The sequence below is a fragment of the Catharus ustulatus genome, chromosome 11 (genome assembly GCF_009819885.2).
Source record: "Catharus ustulatus isolate bCatUst1 chromosome 11, bCatUst1.pri.v2, whole genome shotgun sequence".
Lineage (NCBI taxonomy): Eukaryota > Metazoa > Chordata > Aves > Passeriformes > Turdidae > Catharus > Catharus ustulatus.
This window is the reverse complement of record NC_046231.1, coordinates 6,985,367-7,008,238: the sequence shown is the minus strand read 5'-3', so window position 1 is coordinate 7,008,238 and position 22,872 is coordinate 6,985,367. Positions and strand designations below refer to the sequence as shown.

Here is a 22,872-nt window from a genome sequence, read left to right as displayed (position 1 = left end):
TCTGGCACTGTCTTCACTGTAGACTTTTATATAATGAAGAGGCTGATTGTCATATTTTTGTCCATGCCAGAGGCCAATAACCCAACCCATTCATTATCAGAAGAGAGTAGCCTGTAAGTTGCAACATCAGTACCACTGTTTTGCTTGCAGCAATGAAGACAGTGCTGAGATCAGAAATTGTGATCTTCAGTACAGAAAGCTGACACATTAGGTTGTTTACCCACCATGAAGCCTTAGGTGACCAAAGAGATTTGAATTAGAACAGATGTAGAAAATCCACTAGTCCATTAAAATGGGCTGTGCTTATTCCCTGGGAAGCACAAGTTTCATCAAGTGTAGGAAAATCAGTAAGAAGTAATTTTTCCAAATGTTGATTTTTGCTTAAAGTTGACTTTAAATTGCACAGGTGTTTTTAGAGTGCCTTGACTGAAAAAAAAAAAAAGACATGATTTATATGAATTTTATGAAAATGGGAACTAAAGCCATAGATAGAGTTTTTTCTAGATTGAGAGTGGACAATTAAAGACTTTTAGTACTCTGATTTAGTGTACTTTAATAAGATGGTAAGCAAATCTAAATTTAAATCTCTGAATTTCTCTCAGATACATGAAGAGATGTATATTGGCTCTTCAAAATGCTAAAAACAGTATGATCTTGAAAAACTATTTTTCTGTTCTCTCTTTCATACCTTGCATTTCCCTGAGTTGCAAGCACTTTGGATTCAGGGAAAGACAGCACAGATGAAAAAATGGAATACATGCTCTTTCTTTTATAGAAACATGAATAAACATATTTCTGGCAACTGTAGATGGAAATCCAAATTTCTCTAGTGAAGAAACTCCAGGCACAGATATTCGTAGAAGAGGAAAAAAAGGATGAGCTATTGAAAGAAAATATGTAAAAGTAAAATAATTCTGATGCTTGACTGGCTGATCTCAGGGTTACTGTACAGCTGTGTGGTTCTAACTTCCAGTTGTGTGGCCAAATGCGGAGTATGAACTCTCTGGGACCAAGCCACTGATCAGAATCTGCCCTTGGCTAGAAACAGCAGAAAATTGTAATGATCCGATAGATGTTTAACGGGAAATAACCGAGGAGCGTCTGCCTAAATCGGAGTGGATCACAATAACTGCTATGACATTTTCACTCGTATTGGCAGGTTAAGCAGCGAAGCCAAGCACTGAGGGAGAGATTTGAAGCATCTTTTCAGGGGCAGCAGAGATCCAGATCAGGCAAGAGGCAGGGGAATAGGGTAGCAAGGGAGAATTTGGGTTGCCTCTGCCCAACTGTACCAAAGCTGTCACTAAATATGCTTCCAGAGGTAGGATTCTCCCTGTATTCTGAATTTGGCACCTTTCCCTTAAATTTAAATTTGCTCTAATTTTCAGGTGCATCTCACTAGATAACCAGATGCATCAAAAAGGCAAAAGAATTATAGAGGAGTAATTATAATTAGCCTAGTTGTCTGTGTTTTTTAAAAATTGTAAGACGGGTCCTTGAAAGTATTTTGAAGTCACTATTTTTTACAGTTCCTAATCTAAATACTCCATGTGAGATTGTTTTCTAAAGAGATGGGTTCATCGGGTCAAGTTGAACTATATTAAAGACAAACAATTTTGTTATAATCTGACTGTCTTTTAAACACAGATGAGGAAAACAGAACTAAAATAGCCACAGGAGCCTCAGTATCTGATCTTTCCTCCATTGTGCACTGCAGTATTTGAGACTCTCATAACTTAAAAGCAGAAATAGGTAATTCCTTACAAGTATTTGTCGTGTTATGGAGAAAGCAGCACTGCCGATCCTGGCAGGACATTAGCAGACAGATCTGCAGGTAGCAGTGCCTGAAAATAATGATGGTGGCTTCATTCCCATGGCATGGGGCAAGCAACAGAGCTTCTTGGGAGCAGCAGCTCATTTTTCTTGCATTAGCGGTGAAGTGCCCAGCTGCAGGAATCGCGGGCTCCCAGAGGGAGCGAGTGCTTGCCAGGAGGGTGGGAGCTGGTGAGGATTAGGCAGGGGTTATCCCAAGCAGGTACCACAGTGCCAGGGAAAGGCTGCTTGGGAAAATGTGGCCCTGTTTCAGTTTTGTGAAGAGGAAAAGCCAGAAAGGGAGAGAAAAAGGAAAGTATGACCTTCCACTCCCAAGAGGGGTGCAGGGGAGGTTGGTGGTAGGGGCCACTATGGGAACACCTGTGGCCACTGCTCTGCCTTGGGACAGCCTGGGATGTCCTGGGGAGTGTTCTTTGTCATCAGCCTTAGGAGGGTCAGGGTGCCATGGTGCAAAGGGGTACATGGCTGTCCTGATTCTTCCCTTTATCATAAGCTTGCTTCAGCCTTTATGTTAATTTTGTTATAGTTTCTTTATATCATTGAGGTGTTTATTTTTATTTTTTTCAATAAATGCTGTTAGAATATTTTCCTCCTTTTTTATGCCTTTGGGATATTCTGTCATGGTCACTGTTGCTCTTTGTGAGGAGGATGGGAGCCCTGTTGAGCTCATCAATGCTACAAAGGGGTTGCTATTAAGTACCACAGTCTACTCAGTCACAACAGGGCTATGTGTTGTTCTTCCTTCATCCTGGCCCCTGCTGATCTGGGAATCAGCCCTGGTAAGCCATGTTGTAGCTGTGTTAGGTTGCCAGCCTGGCATTAAATTTATTTTTCTGAATGGTGGCATGCAGTATTAATGTTGTTTTATTTCACTCTCATAAGTTGGCCTCCATAGATTTTGCAGACATTGTTACCATCAATCTCATCATTGGAATACCAGTGTTAGATACAGATAGATGAAGATAGGTCTTTTTAATCTAAAATTTAGAGAAACGTGGGCAAATAGGAAATTCAGACAGAATAACTTAATGTAAAGGACATATGGAATAAATTATCAGCAAGGGAAGGATAAATGAATTCAAGAGAAGCCTAGGTTTGTTTCTTGAGGAAGAGCATGTGAGAGTTTGGGTGAAGAAAGCACCCAAGGTGTGAAGTCAGGTTTCTATTAACAAAAGCTAACGTGGTGGGCTGGGTGTTCCTCCCCAAACATTTCTTTTGATAGCTCTGTATGGATGAGCTACACTTAATTTTCATGTGTGCTTCCTAACACTTGTTCCCTAGATCTTGTTTCTTCAGGGGTCCACAGAAATCTTAAAATATAGGATAGTGCAACATTTTAGTTTTGATAACAGTTTTACTCAAGGGAACAACATGACAATTTTCTTCTCTGGCATTAGTTTGTCATTGACAGGAGAAGTAGAGACTGATTTCTTCTCTAGTGGCCAAGGATTTTCGACAGGTGTGTGCCCTAGTTCAATCATATCAAAATATGAGATCATATCATATTTTGAAAAAAACCACTCAAGTATAGCTGCTCTCTCTCTCTTTCTTTTTCTTTTTTTTTTTTTTTTTTTAAATACTTTTATTTCTCCAAGGTTTGCATGAACACTGTTATGGGTTTCAGTCTATACTGGGACCTCTGAGGTTATTGAATGTTGAGGGTTGACTCAATGTTGGAAAGCAGCACTAATTTTGAAATTGCTGCCTCAAGTAACTTTTACCTTCATTTTGTTGGAATATATCTTGCATTTTGAAGAAAATTATGAATCTCTCTTCTCACAGGGAAGTGCATAACGTTTAGCAAAACTTTTATTGGTTTTGATGTGATTTCTAAGATCCAATTCTGCTTTTGTTATTTCAGTCTGGGTATGACTGAGTCAGTGGATAAAACTTCCCTTCCTTACCTGGTGAAACTCATGTGATTCTTAATTTCACTGTAAGTACAATGTGCAACTCCACTGTTTGCTGATCAAACTTCTCCTTTCATCATTTCACATACCAAAAGGAATCCAACTTTTCAAGTTAAAAAGAATTGCAAAGATTATAGGCAACCCAAAATTGAATCATGTGATAAAATGAGTATTTATTCACCTTTTTTAAGTAACTGCTCTTCATTGATTCACTGAGATTTTGCCATAGGAGTATCATTACTCCTATGGCTAATAAAATAACTAGTAGAAGTTAACCCAGTGTCATTATTAGTACCATAATACAGACTAAAAAAACCTCCACTGCTCTAACTACTCCTTTCTTTGGATTTTACCATAAAATGCTTCTTAAAATAGCTTGGCTATTTCAAAATTTGAAATATTCTTTACTGTTTTAAAGATCAAACATTCAAGCATCTTTCCTTTTTTTTTTTTGCTTGAACACACAAAGCTATATGCCTGTGCCTGCATAAATGGACATGCTATGAGATAAATGAGCAATAGGAAACCCACAACAACTTCTGGATTAGAATTTCAATCTTTTGTTTGTTTGGTAGTATCTTTGGCATGCTAAGGGCTTTCCAAATATAGGAGTATAGTTTCTGGCCAGAACTAGCTGCCATTTTCTTATTGCATTTGAAAAATACCAGTTCATTAGTTTGCATCAACATACTGCATCTTTGAAGGATTTCTCAGGTCTACAATTGAATTTCTGCTCAAAATGAAAGAGTTGCATCTCTGCACTTCATTATGAACTGGTGATTATGGAATGCACCTGGGTCACTGGAGAGCTGGATTCAGATCGTTCCTCTCTATCTGATTTGAATCAGCTTTTTCAAATCAAGTTTCTCACATCCCAGGTGAGTGCTTTAAAAACACACTTTGGCTCTTCTTTTTAAGTTCCTGCTTCTGGCTATTCCAATTTAAATAATCATTTAATTATTCAGTGGGTCAGAAGAGAACCGACTCTTGGCTTGAGCGCTCCAGTGTGATGTGAGAGATTGAATCCAACTGGTTTCTGTGGCAAAGTCTCACAGCCTGCACTTCTGAGTATGACATGGTGAGAGCAGTCTCATATCCTTACTGTTGTCTTGCTGCCTTTTCCTTTTGAAAAATTGCAAAAGGTATCAGGTTAGTCCCAGAGGAGAACAAAAGGAAATTCTAAAATCTTCAAAGTATTTGTGTTACTGAGAAATTCTTTTTTGCACAGTTCACAATTCAGCTAGTATAAAAGTCAGTTGGTGATGGAGTGCATTTTGATAATCCAAAATTTTCCATCTCGACATGGAGTTTTGTTCCCATAATTTTTGTTTGGTGGGTTATGTGTTTGGACACAATATTCTCACGTGCCCCTGAGCACCGAGTGAGCAGCTCTAAGAGGTGTAATGGGTGAAACATTAACCCTTTCTCCTGGTACTGCCTTGGACCTAGTGCAGCACAGAGCTTGCTGTGGATGGCTCTCTGGGAGTACTGGGAGGAGGAAAGAAATGCTGTGTAAATGCCAACAAATGCCTGAGAGATGCAAGGGATGCTGCACCTGTTCCTCCTCACAGGAAGAACCTCCTCTGAGGTGCAGAAGATCTATGAAACTGGCAGATTTCTCTGTCAGGATCTCTTAAAAAGCAGAGACGAAATGTCTTAATCTGTAGAAGGGGAATCCACAAAGGGAGGAAATCCTTCTTTTCTCAGAGATAGAAATACTCATTTTGATAGCTGCTGTTTCCTCTGTCTTTCATTCTTAACTTGTCTGGCAGCACAAGTCTGGCAGAATCCATGCTGTATTGGTTGGTTCCCCTCCTGGCTGCTCTGCAACAGTGATGGATGGGAGCCAAGGGAATAAATATAGCTCTGAGTTCCAGTAGTAACCCCCTGCCACACTTCTACACAGAAACTGGGAGGTCACGGGGGGAGAGGGAGTGGGCAGGCTCAGGTCTGACTTCAGCACACAGGGTGTTTCTGTGCTCCCCGAGGAAGGGGAAAGGTGCTGCAAAAACCCGCTCCTGCCTTTGTTTCCATGCAGAACTGAAAGGATCTGTAGATCTATTTAAAAAGCATTACCATTGGCTGTGAAGTTTCCATGTGAGTTTATTAAATGTGGACATTTTAAATATGTAAAAATAACTTCACCATTTTGTTATTTCCTTTTACGTATTTCACTCCGGTTGGAAAAATGAAATCAATCTAGTCAGCTTTTCATCAGTTTCTCTTTGGCTGTCATGCAGTTGCACAATGCTGCAGTGCTTGGCTAGCAAAAATGTTTACAACGAAAAATTGTTTTCAATGGGATTAAAAAAAGAACCATGGAAACATTTTTATTGGTCTTCAATTTTTGTGCAACTTGTATTTTTACAAGACCTAAGCTACATCAATAGTGTGGCTCTAATTTGATTTTAAGATTATACTCTATTTTTATATATATTTGCAAGGTATAACAGACAAGATACTGTTACTACCCTCTGTCACAAAGTACAGAAAATTCTAACCTATTTTGTAGCAGCTGGCTCAAAGTCCATGGAAATCATGAGCACCTTGCAGTTGACTCTCAAGGGTTTCTGCTCAGACCTTCTACCTGTGTGTAAATACCTGTTGTAAGTTGGTTTAAGCAGTCTTCATCATTCAGAACTGCTCTGAGTTATCTCTGCTCTGTTAATGCTGAGTTTGCTACAGATGTGGTGAATCTGGGAATATACCTGCAACCCTTAAACACCTTTATTGCTGCTGGCACCTGTAGAAATCTCACATACGGAGAGTATATGAAGTCAGATCTTAGAAGGTTAACTACAATAAAATCCTAGGAAAAAAATATTGGCTGACAGTTACCCTTTGCATCAAAACTCTTAAATTCTTTTAAAAAAGGTGCTTCTGATGAGTGTTAAGTTAGTTTGGATTTTAATTTATTTTGCTTTACAGTTTATGTAGCAAAAGGCTCTTCTAGGCATGGCCTGAATTTGTGGCTAATGATGACTGCTTCATGAATAGGTGGGCTGGGGTGGTCTGGGGAGGCACTGCACCTCTGCAGGGGCTGCTGCCACTAGAAGCAGAGAGGAATACACTGGCACCCTGAGCTGTTTCTTGCAGTGCCTTTCTGCTTCATCCAGTGTCCCTCAGCAGCCACCCTGAACCCACCATAGGAATGAGGAATGGTGCCCCTTGGGTACCCTTTGAAATGGGAAAGCCTTTCTCTTAGAGAAACATGAATTTCCTAGGGCCCAAGCTTGCAGATAAAACCTTTTCCAGGGTTTGAACTCACCACTGAGTTCACTAATTGAAGACCTTAATGAATGTTGTGATGATCAGGTCTGCTGTTACTAATTCAGTATCTTGTTTTCAGGTGCAAGCTGGCTGAGTCAAATTTAGTCTTCTTTTAAGTGAAATTTTCCTCACACAAGCAAAAAAAAAAAAAAAATCACCACAGCCCCCCCCTGCTTTATAAATATATTATATCTCAGTCTCTTTCAAACACCAACTGTTGGTTGGCTACTACTCATGTCATGATACTAAATCATTGACTTCAGACTATTAACCTTTTGCTTACTGAATACAACTTCTGCAGTGAACTCACATCCACCATCAAGTTAGACAGAAGTTGCATTTGATTAGATAACTGTTGTGGAAAGAAACAAATGATCATGCAGACTTTTTCTATGATATTAGGAAAGGTATTGAAATTTGATTTACAAATAAAACCAGCTGGATTTGAAAATGGTTTACATGTGTATAATCTGTAATGTAACACAATTTAAATTCTACTCTGTAGCTGATATATATATAAATAGCTGGTATAAAAAAATACATATAGCTTGTTGTTACGACACATCATATATATTTTGCTAATTGTGCATTATTTTCTTGGTTTTAATTGTATTGGGGAGCAAATGTTTTGTTGTTTAAAAAATAACATGGCACAATTTTATAATTTCTGATTTAATAGCAAAATTATCCTTGAAAACTCCATCGTTTTTTCCTTCCTTTAAGGTGCCAATAATCTCTGCACCTTTCTCTCTGGTGCTGGTGGTGGAGCTGAACACAATAGAGCAAACCAAAGATAGGTGAGGGAGAAGCACTGGCTTTCAGCATGCTTCCAGCTCTGTGTGTAGGGTGTCTGGGTTAGCCACAGTGCTAGGAAAGCATGGCAGGAGAAGCAGGGCTGGCAGATAGAGGAAGAAGTGTTGCACATCTCTTTTTCATACTGGATTTGAAGACAACTTTTCCTCCTTTGGGTAGTTTCTTCTTATTTGAAATAGGAAATTGGTTAAAAAAAAAAATGAAGGGGCAGGGAAGTGTCTTGAACACTTTCTGTGCTCTGTTCAGATGTGTGTGTGTTTTTCACAGAATTATCCAGAAAGCACCTGTGAATACTGGAAGTTCTCCTTGTTAAACTGAGTTCTGCCAGGTTTGGAAGCCATTTGTACCTTGTTCTGGGTCTAAGGTGCTTCCCGTGTGCACCTGCTGAGTGTAGAATTTAGTCCTGTGCATTTAGGATTTTCCCTCCCTCGAGATCAGTGTTTAGTACTAGGACAGCTTTTATATGTTGAATAAGGATCATTTATTCCTATAGAAATAAGAGGGTTTAACAGCAATGTGCAATCAATATGCAGAAGCCTACTAAGATAATTTGTATTCAAATGTGAACAACATTAATTCTAAACAATTTTAAACCCTTATTTTGTCCAATGATTGCTGGACATCTAAGAAGGCTCTTCTAACTTATTAGTTTATTATCAACGATGTTGCCAACACTTAAACTCTTCAATTAGGTAACCCAGTTACCTATTATTCTGTTAGAGCTTGTTGCTCTCTGATTAAAGTCCATACTGAAACACTTCTTGCCTTAGCACAGGTGCCCCATCCTTCTATGAACAGGTGTATGTGGAGTTTGGCAAGTTTACAAGGAGGATGTAAATAATAATTACTGAATAATAATTTAGTATTTTATAAGATGCTTGCATGCCTGTCTTACAACAGCATGACATGAAGACATCTATAAAAGGTACAAATATCTGTATAATAACTTGTATTTGAGAAAGTGGTATGACAAGAATAAGAATACTTTAGAATGTTCATATCTTTTTATTATGTTCAATACTTATTCCTCCCTTGGTTTACATGCTTAATTTTTCTCAGGAAGCCTGTATATTAATAAAATTTTCTGTAGCCTATAGGAATTGTATAGTTTGTGGGGAGGATTGTATGTATCTTCAGCTGTGAATAATTTGTGGATATAATTTGTTTCATGAGCTCTCTTTCACATTTTATGAACAAGAGGTTCACATACATGTAAAGACTGTCAGTGAAAGGTGTTCCCTGCCAAACCTTACTGTTACAGTGCTATGAATCCTCCTGTACTGCTTCAGTTGATCTCATATTGAGCATTTCTGGAATAGCATTTGATCCTGACTTAGTGTGGAAGCAGTGCTATTGAAACATGTTTAGTTTTTTGGCTAATACTGGGTGTCAGGTGCTGAAGCACTTCTGTGCTGAATTGCATCTTCTGCAGTTAGAAAAATTCAAAGTAGTGAAAAATCCTGGACACAATTCAGTTAGTTTATGATTTAGGTGTTACAGTGTTTTGAAAACCTGCAATATGTCATATTACCTTCTTGTTTTTTAAAACTTTTTTTATCTCAGTTGCTCCCATCAATAATCTGTGATTTCAAAAATCATGTGTGGTCTCATAATTGTTTTTTAAATTGGATGGAATAGTAGTTCCTTTAAAAATGTGGTTCAAAGGAAGAGTTGCTTTTCATACTTTAGAATAGCTGTGGTCTTGAATTACATTTAGAAAAAGATGTATTAAATATAAACAAATACAGTGTTCATGTAAATGTTAATTAAGCTCACATCACAGAACTGTGCTTTTTTTGTGAAGAGCAGGAAAATTTTTCTCATTTTCTTGTTCTTTGTACCAAGGCTTGTCTGGCTTCATTGCAGCACCACCTTCCCACAGCAGGACAACTTCAGACCCCCAGGGATGGGGCAGGTCCCTCTGCCCATGGGCACTCCTACTCTGAAGCTGCTGGGTCTCTGCATCAGGTCCTGCCAGGGCTGAGCCCTTAGCAGCTGCAGATGAGGCAGTGTGGAAGGCAGGGACTTGTAAGGAGTTTTACACCACCACACACAGGTCATGAAGAGAGGAAATACATGTGGGGAGTGGCCAGGACAGGCAGGAGCTGGGTGCCACTGCTCAGTCCTGTGTCAGGGGTGGATCATCAGGATACAGGGGATGCAGACCATGGGAGCTCCAACCTAGGGGCCAACTGAGGAAGAGGAAGGTGAAGAAAGAATAAGAATTTTTTTAATGTGTCCCAGGATAATGCTGTCCTCTATACATTTAGATAAGAGCAGCCCACAGCCATACAAAATAGCTCTTACGTTCTCACAGGTTGTTCTGTTGAACTAATACTTGCTACTTTAATTTTCTTTGCAGGTGTTGATATCAAAGTCAGTGCTCTTTCCCTTCTCATTGGAACTCCTTGTAAAATAAGAGATCTGTACCAAATATTGAAGAATTATACCTAACAGAATGAAAAATTAACATGCTAAATATCATAAGTAATGATATAAATAAGATGCTATGTCATTCTGCTTGCCAAAGACTGGGCCCTCTTTTGTCCAAAACCAGATCATGTTCTTCATCTCTCTAATGGAACTATTAGAAAATTCATTTTGGAAGCCAGGACCTTATTTGTGATGCTGCTTGTCCTTTGGGGCTGATATTGAAGCCCAGGCACAGTATAAAACTTCAGAAAGAAGGCAAATATCAGATAGTTTTAGCCCAGGATTAGCAGCTAGGACTCTTGAGTGTCATCTGAACATTGATTATTTGTCAGATAATGCAATTACATTTAATGGAGGGCACTGCTCAGGAGTTACACAGTTTAAGTAGCACGTTTGGGTTTTATGCACTGTACCATGTTCGCAGTCACAGCGGAAACATGAGTGACATTTGACACTCGCCTGTGGTGGTACTTCTCCAAAGCAGCTGCACATCACAACACTGACAAACCCACGAAATGCCTGTCCTGCTCTCCTTGCTACCAGGTCTTGTTTATCTGTCCCTGAGAGGCAGAGGCTGCCCAGGAGAGCGGTGTTGGAGGATGGTGTCACACGTTGTGTGCCTGTCAGTGAGCTGACACACTCCTATTGACTGTGACATGGCACTCACATGAAACCATGCAGTGCTGCTGCAGCTTGGGGCACAGCACAGGTTATGCACCAATTGCAGGCTGTTTTCCTCTGCCTGTCAGACCCACCAAGAGGCACAAGAGTCTGAGTGAGCCCCCAGATTTCAGGGTTTCTGCACTCCCATTAAAAGAGGAAGAAAAGAATGACATGCCTAAGATGGTCTGAAATAAAACAGAGAAGAATCCTGTCCTCACATGAACCCTGATAACAACAGGGAGGACTCCACCATCTCCTTATTACAGTGTATAAGGGGCAATTAAGGAAAATTTTTGTTTCTGTTTTCCTTATTGGCCTTGTAGTCTAAATCTTGGCTCCATTGAATAATGGGGACTTTTACCACTGAGTTCGCTGGAACCAAGATTTTCTCTTCAAAATAATTGTCAGCCTTACTCCTCCCATGGACAGGGTACCGATTTGTGTTCCTGAGTCATTCCTGTGACTCGTGAGAAAACTCTCCCTACTCAAAAAGCCTAGGGCTAAGAGGCTGACATGTGGTTTTCTTCAGTGGCAACACCTGTGACCTTCCTTCTCTGACCCAGAAAAATGCCCCTGAATTTCAGGTGATCAGGCAAGCCCTAGGACATCCTCTAATGCTCTTCTAGGCAGGCCTGCTGTCAGTTCTGGCTTGGCCAGACCTGAATTTGAGCAGAGTCCCTCAGATCGTCACCTGCAGACAGAAGAGCCCTTGACTCTTCACAGTAGCAGTCGGAGGAGCTCTGCTGACTAAAGGCTCTGTATCACAGTGGTAGCCATAATGGAAATCCTACATCACACAGAAATGAAAACATAATGAAATATCTGAACTTGGTTTATTCATGTCAAGGCAGTGTTTAGCTCAAGCCTTTGAGTATCAAAGGGATAGCCTTGACTTCAGTGACACTGAAATCTCCAAAACTGCATTTGCAGGTTCCATGCTGGAAGGGGCTTCTGAAACTGTGGCTCAGTTTCCGTGGCCAAGAGTTAAGGTGTTCCAAGAATAGCTGCCTTAGATGGGAAATTTACACCTTTTATCTGAACTTCTGCTTTTATTTAAACAAACACACCCAAACCCTGAGGAGTTCAGTTCAGTGACGGCTGAGCTTCCAAAACTGTCTTCTGAGAGTTTCAGCTGGAATTAGACAGAAGGTTCCAGCTGGTAACTGTGTCTTGAATTTTAGCAATCCTAGTTTGACTGTTACTGATTGTACAAGCAGAAGTAATAGATTTCAGTAGAAACCAAAAAGGAGAAAAGAAAGTCCTAACACAGCTCCTCTCCTGCATGCCTCAGAAATCCCAAATTCTGTCTTGTCCCATCTGTACAACTGAGAATGTTTCTTTTTTAATGGGAAATTAAATAGCACGATCTAGTTAAGGAACTGACGTCTACAAAATGTAGATGGGTATTTGTGTGTTTAAGTTCTGACAGAATTTTGGTAATTATGTGTATAGTTTTGAAATCCTGAGGATGTCCAGCGGTGGCAAAGCGTGTGGATGAGCATTGCTGTGGTGCATGCAGATAATTCATATTTTCATAGGACTTGATAGTCAGCATGGGAGTAATCTCAGACTTGGCTAATGAAAGTGGCTGCACCTGGTTGAGATCCTGCTGGAAGCTTTACTCTGTCAAAGATGCTTATGTGTGGGTGCTTCCTATTTTATCAACCTTGCCCCTTCCTTGTGCCCTTAGGCTCAGTTGCATTATGGAACTGAACCACTTGAGATCATCTCTGTTTTGGCAAAAGCTGGCTCTGCATAAATGTGAATGTCTCTGAAGGCTGCTCTTGCATGCAAAGTTATTTGGTTATTTGAAAATGTTTTTAATCTGGTAGCTGAATCATTGCCTTTGTAAGCTGCAGCTTAAGTTCTGTGTAGGTTTTATTGATACCAGCTTGGCTTTACGTTTTTCTTCTCAGCGCTGCCTACATTCAGCTGGTGGCTTCCATATTGACCGATAAGTTGGATGTTGATTCCATGAAAGCTTCCCCTTGGTGGAAAGATACTAAAATCAGTGTGATCTGTTGGAACACCAGGCACCCTTACAAATGAAATGCCGTCCTCAGCTGTCAGTGCAGTTTGCAGAGAAATGAGCACATGACAGCAATTTAAATGTTGAACCTTCTTTAATTCAACACATCATTTGGTTTCAAAATAGTTAAGTAAATTGTATTTAAATAATTGTAAACATTCCAAATAGTCTTCCAAAACAAATTGTACTTTGCATAATCGTAACTTAGGAACAAGATATTGCAATATAAATCAAGGTAGAGTGAAAAAAAATGGTAAACAAAGAAAGTGCATTTAAGTTTGTTCACATATCCTGTGTAGATATTTGACATTTTTTGTGGTTATTTAAGGCACTGTGCAAAATTTCAGACTGGTGTGGGTTAAAAATACTTAATATCCTTTTATTGCTCCATCTCTTTGAATATTTATTTTCTGAAACTTGAAAGCTGTGTGCGGTATGACTTTTGCAGTGCAAAAGGCTTTTCATTCCATAAAGTGCCTAGAAATTCGTTATGTGATCAGTTATATAAATAGGCTTATTGTTTAGAATGTGTCTAAAATGAAGCCTGTCCTTTAGCCATTTTTTCCCCTCTTATTAAATTTTTAAAGACACATATTTCAGAACCAAACAAGCCAATTCCAAAGGGCTTAATTTTCTTCTGTTTCTCCCAAATTGTACAGTATGTTCTAACAATTTAGGCTCCAGTTTGGCTAGTGGGGAGTCTTTCATTAGAAAGCATTCTGTAGCAAAACATGTATTTTTTGTTAAGAAATAGTGAATGATATAAGAATTGTAAAGGACATCTACAGCTTAATGACAGTTATATGTTTTTCAAAGGAAAATGCAAACAATAGGTAGAAGAAAGTAAAATCAATAAAAGGACATTGTATGAATATATCTGGTCCATTAGTTACAGGGAAATCTATTCTGTTCAATCTGAAATCACATTCAGCTTATGAGGTGGATAAATAAAAATGTTAGGTCCCAGTTATGTAGTCCTTTCTCCTTTTGAGCTTAATGGCAACTTTGGATGAAATGGGACATCAGGATTAAAGTCCAAATTAATCATTGTGCAGCACGATTTTCATCACCCTCACTTTCAAACAGGTTATTTCCACCAAGTAAAATCACTGAGAACTGTTTTCTTTGTATATTTAGCTACAGTTCCTGTGTTACAGAGGGAAAAAAAAGAAGTCAGTAGTAGAGTATTTGTCAGCTACGAAATGGAAATGCATGTGCACTTGTTAAGTTTTATACCTGAAGGAGTCTGCTGGAAGTTTGCTTATTTAACTTCAGTCCTTCCTCCCTCCTGTTAAAACCATTGTGGAGTTTGGATAGAAAGGTATCGAGAGAGGTTGCAGGTCTGCTGTTCCCCCAAACCCTAAAATTTAATAGGGACAACTGATTTCCTCACTAGGATTTCTGATCCCTGTGTGCCAATTGTTGGCTGATTAAGGTCAATGATAGCACTTATTCAGTACTTTTATCGACTTGGATCATGTGATAGAAGTGATTGATTTAAGCACAGGATTGCTAATTTTCTATTGTAACCATTTCTTCTACAGAGCCAGGTTTTACATTATCAGGAGTTATTTATTCTGTATTTAAAAACCATCCATTTTTCCCCTTACAGGTAGGAGTGCCGTTGCATACATTCAGAATTACATATTTCACTTGTGGGAGATGTTTTTGCCAATGTTGGATGTACCCTTTGTTTCCAGAGATCTTTGGATAGGCTGGGATTTCGAATAGCAGATAATAACATGCAGTGTGTATTATTGATGTTGTCTTAATTGTCTTATTGACAACTCACTTGCACTTGAAGAGGCATGCTAATATCAGACATTTTATGAGATTGCATATATTTTCATGACTGGAAGCCATAGCTACAAAATGATTTTAAAAGCACGCAAGCATTACTCATTAAAACATGTAGAATTTTTAAAATGTATTTTTGGGTCCACATTCGGCATCATCACTATTTAGTTTTGTTAAAATTGTCTTTCTCACCCTTAATTTTCCTTTACTAGTCCCAAATTAAGCTACTCATCGATATTTAGTGTGGAATTGGCTCTGAAGCAAAGCAAAGTACCATGCACCACTACTATTACCTGAAAAAAAAAAAAGAGTTTATAGGAACAGCAAATTATATGCCTGCAAGATACAAGAAGATGGTCATATAAAGGGAAAATACAAACTATTTCCTTCTCCAGTGGCAAGGAGGGGGTGTGGAAGAGACCATACTTTGCATGCAGCTTAAAATGACGAAAGTCTAGTTACGAACGTACTAATTGTGGCTGCTAATTCACTTCTGGTGAAGTAGGTTCATTAAGATGTTGGAATAGTTTAGTTACTGCTGGTCTCTTCTAAAGACCTGTGAATTAACTTGTGACGTTTTTAAAATTTAAAATCAATAAAAATAAAGCTACAGTATGTATCAGCATGAGCTGACAGATGCAGACAAGTATTTAGGAAAATCTCTTGCTGAGAATGATTGTAGCCTGAAGTATCCTATATATGAATGATCCAAGCATATTTTAGATTTCTCCTTTAGAAAACCTCCAGTTTGGACATCTGGGTCTCTTAATGTGTCTGTCAGGGTGAAAGGACCACTTGCTGACGTTACTTCCGGCAGCAAAGTCTTCTGGGTGCTGCTTTCTTTTGTTGCTTGTGAGGACTCCATCAGGGCTGTTTGTTTCCAATCCTGTTTGAAATGTGAACCCCTGTATTCCTGTATTGCTGTGGAACATGCATAGCCAGAATTTAATGTAAACTCTGCACATCCTTTCCACCCCAGACTTTTTTTGGATTCGCTCTAGAATAGTCCAAGGAAGGAGATGAGTTTTCAGGCTGGCTTGCTCCTCCTTTTAGTGTAAAAATCTTTTGTCTTGGAGAAACTTGGGCTTCTACCCAGCTCTATTCACTAATACCTTGCCATTTTTTCCTTCAGATTTTTTTTTCCTGAGATACTGAAATGATTATGAAGAACCACAAATTAATTCTGAAAAATACTTTTAAAAATCGGCAATTGTTTGCACCTGTCTTCTAGTTCCGTTCAGCATGTATTGCATCACTTTTGCAATTAATCTCTGTCATGCATCTTGAGGCCAAAGAACTTGGAATTCTCTTTTCTAAATGGGCTTCTGTGATCAGGTGTTTCATTAAAGATCTTAGTGACCTTCTAAGTTTTTGCCACATTTATACCACTTCAATTTCACCTCAATAAATCAGAGGAAGGTCTAACACTTGGTATTTCTGTAAGTGGGCAAATGAAGAAATTTTATATCATATGTAAATTTATAGCATTGAATTGTTTTTATATGCTGGAGTGCCCTTTTAGATAAATAATATGGATTTGGGGGCAAATTCTGTCTGGTGGAATTGATAACTGATAAAATCTGGCTCTAAAGTATCTGAATCCAAAGGTTTCATCATTGATCTCTAGTTTCTTGTACCATGTTTCTTCCCACCCACCTTTTTTTTTTTTTTTCCTCCTTTTTTCTCCTTTACAGAGGGGAAAAAAGAAGTTGCAGGGAGAACAGATAATGACAAAGGCTCCCTATAAACCCTAACTGCAGTCTGGGTGCACAGCATCCACAGAAGCAGTTTCCAGTAGCCAGTGGTGATGAACAGGTCAGAAGTGACCTCTGCTTGGTGTTACCCTGCATTGTGAGTGTGTGGGTTGGCTCTGTCTGAAGATCTTGTGCTTGATTTCTAAAATAGATCAAGTAGTGTATGCCTGGAGCAAAAGGTGTCCATCTGTGAAATATGAGCTTGAATGACCATAATATCAGGAGAAAAATGGATGACACCTGAAAATTAAATTTGTTGATAAAGCACTGGACAGAACTTCATTCTTAATTCTTTTCCTGACTTTGTGTGACCTTGAGAAATTCATTGGGAGTTGATTTTTACAGGTGCTGGAGGCCTCTTGATACAAATGAATCTTGGGGTTGCATCTGGGGCACATATCACTTCTGAAGCTGAGACAGTGCTTGCATATCTGTCTGCCGAGTGGGTAAAAGGGTTTTTGCAGCCTTTAAGAAATATTATGTTATTATTGATGAAAAGGATATGAATATGCTTTTGTATAATAATTTGCTTGGGAAAATGAAGAGTATCTGGGCTGTCTGAAACAGTGTAGATGGAGGGAAGTCTTGTGTATTTGCAGGGAGGAAAGTCTGCAGGTGTGAAGGAAATGCCCTTGCTGAAGGCCATGGCCACCTTCCCTCTGCCTGGTGCTGGTTCTGAGAGGGGCAGGCTAGGGAGGCCAGGTGAGCCCAGATTCTTTAGGTGGTCCTCACAAAATCCTGGTACCCAGTGCTATTGTGGTGATGTTGGAGGGTACATCCTGACCCTCAGTGTAACACAGACTACAAATCTGTGCCACCTTCTGTGGCAGTGTGGTTCCACGCTTACTGATGTTTGTGAAAAGAAGTATTTTCATCTTTCCTGCAGAGCAGCCACTCTACCTCCTTTATCATTTTATTTAACCTTTCTGATCCCTCTGACTCTGCTACACTCTTTCCTAGGACGAGGGCAAAGTGGCCCACGATACGCTGGCCATGGGTGCACCAGGACTTTCTGCTGTGGCAGAAGGGTGCTGTCCATCTTGCTGTTAATGCCCTTCCAAACAAATGACTAAGGCTGTGTTTACTCTTTTTATGTTACTAAACTAATGATTCCAGAGGACTGTCAATTGCAAGATCTCTTTCTGTGCTTACATGCCATTTCCAAATTCAGTGTTATTGTACATGACTGTTTAGATTGCTTTTCCCAGACATTAAACCTTCACATTTTTATGTGTTGATACTCATCTGCCACATATTTGCTCACTTACTGGGCTGAAGCAAAAATTCCTCACCCCAAGTTTACCCTCCAGCTGCAGCCTCTGAACTGAATGGCTCAGTCAGTGATTCTTCCTACACTAGAGCAGTTTTTCTTGACCCTTTGGGAAGTTGAGTTTCAGCCATTCATGTCACAGAAACTGTGAAGCAGTGTAATCTTTGATACTATTCCCCACAGGATTTTAATTTCTACATTTGACAGTTTTGCTCTTGAAAATACTCCTGGTCTCAGGCTAAAAATCATAGCTTTGGAAAAGTTGGCAGCAAGAGGGCAAGCTTAACTCTTCACCTGTATGGATTAGCCATGGAAAGCAACTTTCCAGTTGGTTGTATTTCTGGAGAGATACACTTGAGGTTTCCCATGTGGATTTTTTGATGGAGGAGATCCCTGATGAAATGATTCAGCCGAGAGGTCAGTTTTCAATTGCTGTAATATCTTTATTCTTACCTATTTTTGGAGAATAGAAAAGTGTAAACAGGAATGCCATAATCAGGTTGAGTGGACTTTGCCTCTTGGTCTTTTAGAGCTCTGATTCTCTCTTAGCAGCTATTTGATTCACAAGCAGGTGCACACTGAAGCAGTTGCTCCAGGTAAAAAAGTTTCAGTGTTGTCTGCATGGGATTGAAAACTCTTGCATGGAGACAGCTGCTGGGAAAGTCTTGTAGGGGAGCATATGGGATATTGTTGGATATTTGCTAAAAGAGTGAGTTTTGATACTTCTCTATTGGGTTGTGGTTCATGTTGCTCTTTATAGTCTCTGTCCATTGGCAAAAGAGCTCACTTGCAGTATTTCCCATGCTAGGAGATGTTGAGAGGGTAGAGTCAATACTACCTGCCAGGATCAGTGGAGCACAACATGCTCTAGTTACATCACCTTCTATTTGTGAATTGTTGCTTTGGTTGACATGGATAAGAGAACCAGCACCCTCCAGCACTGAAGCCTTTAGTGTCTAAAACTTGAGTAAAAAAGTCTAAGTGCTTTAGTTATAGTTATTACAGCTGTGTACATCCAGGACACCTGAAGGTGAGACCTTGTTTGTGCCTTTGAAAATAATTTTCTGGTTTATTTGTGTTGTAGAAGTAGCTCAAAGAAATAAAAGTACAGATTTGTTTAAGGTAAATAAAACTTTAATGTTTATGATGATCTGCAATTTCTCTATTGTTTGCAAGAGAGGAATCATTCATAGTCCCTCCTGAAAATGGACCAACCAGTCCAGTTCTATTCACTGCATTCTTATAATGCGTTATCCAGTTCTGGTTAATGTTTGTTGAAATTTTAGATCTGAAAAATTATTGGGAAAACAAGTAAAAAGAAAAAAATAGGAGATTTTAAAAAATTGCTGTGGAGTCAAAGAGGTGTTTTAAATTCTCCATTTTTTATTGTTTATCCACCTATGCTGTTTCAAGATAACCTCTTCTTCCTCAGAATAGGACATCTGTGCCTGTAGTTAAGAGTAAGATTGTTTTGGGGGGGTGGGGGAGTCTCCCCTTGCTTTAGTTGAACTGAAGTTGCAGGGCTCTCGTAGCATCCACAAAACTGTCAGCAATCCTCTGGTGCTTTTGCCAGTAGGTCAGACCATGGGGTGATGGGTGTTTTATTCTTAGAAGAGTGCTGACATTTGATTTTTCTGGTAATGCCTTTATTGTTGTCTAAAAGAAAAGTTGTGGCTACCAAATTTTGAAATTGGCTGGTCTGACACAGTGGAAAACAAGGACCTTGGTTCCAGAAGTGTGCTTGCATCACTAGATGACTGAAAGCATTGATTGACTGGTTGAGTTGAAGATAACTTATAATTCTTACCATTGCATCTCCTGTTGCCTTCTGGGCCTTTGGTAGCATTCCAGAGAGCTGACTTCATCTCCACAGAGGGATCAAGATTGAAAGCTCAAGAAAATCAGAAATTTAGAGCTCGTTTGTAGGACTAAAACAGTGAGAAAGGGTGGGAAGACGGCAAGAGTTACTTTTGAGGGTTAGGGAAGCAGAGGGCATGCTGTTGTGAGCTTGTTGTGATGTTTGGCTGCCACAGAGGTTGTTCTGTTCAGCCTCCATTTGAGAAATCAAAGTTACCCACTCTGTTGAACATTCATGCCATAATTAAGTGTCAGACTGTGACCTTTAGTATTCTAAAAAAGGAGAAATTGTTACCTTAAGGAATTTCCCATACCTTGAACCAGAACAGAATTCATATCTATGTTCCAGAATTATCTGGGTCCTTGGAGACAGAGAACTTCCTCAAAATTTAATGCTCAGGGAATCTGCTTCTTTATCAGCTCTAGTGCTTGTTTCTATGGTTAGATAAATTGGTGACCTTTTGGAGACCATCATGTTTATCAAACAGACCAATCAACTCTTTAGTAAATGTATGAGATTCATCTTCATTTAAGTATCTAAGTGTAGAATGAAATTGAATGTGTGTCTAATACATAGATTTTGCATTGCATTTGCCAAAGACATCATTTATTTGGTGTGTCTAATTCTTGGAAAAATAATCCTCAGAGACATAGGACTTGATTTCTTGAGCACAGCTATTGTTGCACTTCGTAATGAAAAATAAGTGCTTGGCCCTTCCGGGAATCAAAATGCAGATGATTCAAAATTAGCCTCCAAAATTTTGAGCATTCTAATATGAATGGTTAAAGTATTAAAATTGAGACTACCCACAGCAGAAAGCAAGGGTCCCCAGTGTTAAAATGCATACAGAGGGACTAACATGCACACACACCACACACAAAATTAATATAAGGGATTAATATTCAGCTGTGATAAAACTGGAAAATATGCACTGTGGAAAGTAGGGGAGCATGTCTTCAAAGGTTGGTTAGTGCTTAAGGTGACAGAAAATTAATGCACGTGAATGACAGTTGTTCCTGAGAGAGTCATCAGATGCAACTGTGGAAAGTCTCCTTTCCTTGAATCCCACTTCAGCTGAGAAAGTCGTTATAAATGTTTGATAGAACAAGATGGACAATTGCCCCAGGTAGGTCTGAGGCTTGACCTCTGCCACCAATGGTTGCAAGAAGCCGTTTTCCACGGTGCCTGTTCCATTTAATTTCTTTGCAGGATGACACTGGAATGCCTAAATCTCCAGTTTCTTTGTCTTGCAGCCCTTTTGCTCTGGTGGTAGATCTAGGGAGATTAGGGATGCAGGACATAACATCACTATGTACAAAGTTTGTATCAAATAAAAGGATTCAATTTTCTGCCAAGTTGGGGTTTAACCTCTCCTAGATCCTGAGCTGTGCATAATTAATGTATTTTCAATATCTTTCAGCATTTGACTTTCAGAATTCTCTCCCAGAATTAATCTTAAAGATGTTTCAGTATTCTGCCTTCAGGAAGACAACTTGCTTTTAGCTCATGCCATAATTTTTGGTTTCAGTTTTTGGATGTCATGTATCACTCTGATTAAATGTCTCTTTCTTGCAGAAGGCTATTCTCACAGGAAAAAAATCAAGCTATTATCTAACAAATGTGTGGCAGTTAATGCTAGCATGGGCTAGTGTATTTTTAATGGCAGCAATCTCTTCCATTTTGTTGCATGTGAACAAAACCTTTTGCCTGCTTTATATCATCAAAGAGCTTGTCCAGATTTGGCGGTTTTAGGTTGGGTAACATCATGATGGACGAGTTGACAGTTCATTAAACCAAAGATTTTTTCCATCCACAATAGTCTGTCTTCTGTGTATTTACTATTATTAAAGCCTGCACAATAGCATCTGTAAATAAGACATGCCTTTCCCCTCCACTAGTGTCGACTACTGATGGTGGACGCCTATAACAAAAATAAAGCTAGGGTCCTGCTGAGCTAACTTTTAATTCAACAACACAGTGTGTATAAGTACACCAGTGGCATTGTGCAAGAATGGCTTTCTTCCATTAAAGCAACATTACTGTCCCTGATGCTTCTGCCTGTCAAACACACTGAGGTTCAAAACAGTTCTGTCGGTATTTGCAGCAGTTCAGGACCCAAGTTGGTAGTCAGTAGTAGGTATGACCTGTGCAGTTTTACATGCAGTAGCTAGCTTCCTAGCTTGTTGAGCCCCTGTGATGTTTGGGATGTACATTCTTTGAAGATTACTTCCAAAGAAAGGCATCCAAATCCTTAATTCGAGATTCTGTCTATTCCTGTGGTGTTTACATTCCAGTATGGCAGAAGATCACTGAAAAAAGGAAAGATGAAAATGCACTTTAAAAAGGGTTTTTCAAAACAGGTCTCCTTCAAAGCATCACAGTCCTCCACCTCCTACCCTCTTTTAAAGACTGGGATTAATGTTTTGTGCAGGGCAAAATATATATTAGTAGGCAAGTTAGCAGTTTGCCACAGTGCTCCTGCTAGAGAGCCATCCATGGTGAAGCACTGGGCAGTGCGTGAGTGAGAGCTCTTCCTCTGCTGGAGCTAGGACATTTTTTATTAACACAGCTGCAAAGTTACTCGCTTCTGTTTTTCTCTGTGTTATCTTGGTGCTATTGTTTTTACTTGCTACTTAAAAACTACAGCCTCATCATCTTCCAGAGTGCTTGCTTGCTTTTTTTTTTTTCTTCGTTTCGTCTGTATAATAAAAGGATCAAATATTTAAAATTGCTCGCATGTTACTTTATTAAATGCATTTGTAGGAGAATGGGAATAGTTACTGTGTGGCTTTCTTGTAGCATTGAAGCTTCCAATTGTTTAGTTTTGAATTCAATCTACTTAAAATATGCAGCATATTTTTTTATTTATTTTGTGTGAATATGGCGTTCATTAAAGGGCCTAATAACAAAGGCTAAAGCTTGGCACAGGGTGCCTGTTATGCAAGCTTTCCCACACGCAGCTCTGCCAGTACCCCTCAATTCTGACCTGCAATAATACCCTTGCTATTCTAGTCCTGGGCCTTGCCTGAGCAGCGGCTGCAAACTGTGTCAAATCATGTGTGTGCAATTTTTGTGATATAGACAAATGAGACCTTTAGACTTGTTTTTATTTCTGACCTTACAGTAAGTCATAGATGTTTTTAAAAACAATTTCAGCAAGTAATTTCTTAATAAACCAGGAGCAATGGCTGAAATAGGAGTGGTAAAAAGAAATTGATGAACAGTTTCAAGATATACTAAAC

The 22,872-nt window shown here is 39.2% G+C and overlaps 1 protein-coding gene across 18 annotated transcripts in view; it reads left to right on the top strand.

The window, feature by feature from the left end:
- Positions 1–22,872, top strand: part of ZNF536 (zinc finger protein 536) — a 348,301-nt gene that overhangs the window by 5,270 nt on the left and 320,159 nt on the right. For 3 of the 18 annotated variants that reach the window (XM_033069426.2, XM_033069414.2, XM_033069415.2), the window contains exon 2: positions 3,695–3,769. The exons of the other annotated variants lie outside the window; for them this stretch is intronic. The gene's annotated coding sequence lies outside the window, so the exon portion shown is untranslated. The remainder of the gene's footprint in view (positions 1–3,694; positions 3,770–22,872) is intronic. 18 annotated transcript variants of the gene reach the window in all.